Below are 1637 nucleotides of genomic sequence, written 5' to 3'. Positions count from 1 at the left end.
TCCGTTGATCGGATCAACCGGAACCCTCGTCGTCGTAACCGACGGAGTGCTTCCATTCCATACATACACACACACACACACACCAGCTGAGTATCTTGTTGCTGGGAAATTTTGACAATAGAATACCAAGACAGATTTTCGAAATCGCACACCCGCATAAGTAGGATTTTGTCTATTTTTACTGGGATTTTTCAAATTTTTAAACCATACTAGCTACGGCGGTACATATTCTAAAATTAGAACGATACTGAGAAGATTAGCATGGCCCCTGCGCACGGATGACACGCAAATTCGTGAAGCGTTCCATATTTTTTATAGGCGCAGGAGTAGCTGTGTGGTAAAAGGTTCTGGGTTCAGTCCCACTGCGTGGCACCTTGGCTAAGTGTCTATAGCGTCGGGCTGACCAAAGCCTTGTGAGTGGATTTGGTAGACGGAAACTGAAAGGAGCCCGTCGTATATATGTATATGTGTGTGCGTGTGTGTGTTTGTGTGTCTGTGTGTGTGTGATGTGTGTCTGTGTTTGTCTCCCCCCCCCCCAACATCGCTTGACAACCGGTGCTGGTGTATTTACGTCCCCGTAACTTAGCGGTTCGGCAAAAGAGACCAATAGAATAAGTACTAGGCTTACAAAGATTTGTTCGATTTGTTCGACTAAAGGCGGTGCTCCAGCATGGCCGCAGTCAAATGACTGAAACAAGTAAAAGAAAGTAAAGAGAGTAAAGAGAGTATACTTTGCAAATGATGGTGGAAAAGCTTTGTATAGAAAAAAGACATTTTGAAAATTTATACCCTTATTCCACCCTCTTCCGGACCGATTTTGTCCAATTTGTTTTGTTTTTTTTGCATTACGCACTTAAAAACAATTAGGAGACGCTTTTTCGATTAAAAGATAAAGAAAATTCAAAATGTGATTTTTCAAACCCATCTCCCCAACTCAGTACCTTTTTCTTTTTTTAACTATGCACTTGAAAACGATGAGAGAAGCCTTGAAGGTTTAAAAAAAAAACATTTTTGGGGAAATCGGCGATCACAGCCAGAAATGCGTCTGGGAGTCCGCCAGGAGAAAACATTGAAAAGTTATGGTGTTTTACACCTTTTACGATAACCAAGAATTTTTCCAGCATTAACCGCAGTAAATTTGCCTTTAGGAGTTAAAATATGTCACAAACATATTTTAAGTAACCTAAAGTTCATGTGTATGTGTGTGTGTGTATGTGTGTGTGTGTGTGTATGTGTGTGTGTGTGTGTGTGTGTGTGTGTGTGTGTGTGTATGTGTGTGTGTGTATCTTCCTAAATTGATTTCTCTTCCTTTTCTCTCACAGATTTCTCTATTTCTTCCCTCTCAGTTCTGTCCGCTTCTTATTCTCTCACGCTCTCTCTTTCTCTCTCTCTCTCTCTCTCTCTCTCTCTCTCTCTCTCTCTCTCTCTCTCCTTCTCTCTCTCTCTCTATTCAGCTTCTCTGTCTATCCCTCTTTCTCGAGTCACAATCCTTTAAAAACACATTGAATACTTGTTCGAATTTCCATTAAAAAATTGGAAACAGCGAACACGCTTTGCTTTAGCATTATTTTTGTGACAACATTCTCATGTATACATATATATATATACATAAAAAATATATAAAAACTGGTAGTTAA

The 1637-nt window shown here is 40.0% G+C and overlaps 1 non-coding gene across 1 annotated transcript; it reads left to right on the top strand.

The window, feature by feature from the left end:
- Window positions 1-206: 206 nt before the first annotated feature.
- On the top strand, window positions 207-313 carry LOC115213569. The gene has a single exon (XR_003881822.1). It is a non-coding gene; the product is annotated as a U6 spliceosomal RNA (small nuclear RNA).
- The last annotated feature ends 1324 nt before the right edge of the window (window positions 314-1637 follow it).

Source organism: Octopus sinensis, linkage group LG6 (genome assembly GCF_006345805.1).
Source record: "Octopus sinensis linkage group LG6, ASM634580v1, whole genome shotgun sequence".
Lineage (NCBI taxonomy): Eukaryota > Metazoa > Mollusca > Cephalopoda > Octopoda > Octopodidae > Octopus > Octopus sinensis.
Note: the sequence above shows the minus strand (reverse complement) of the source record. Positions and strands in the feature narration are given on the sequence as shown.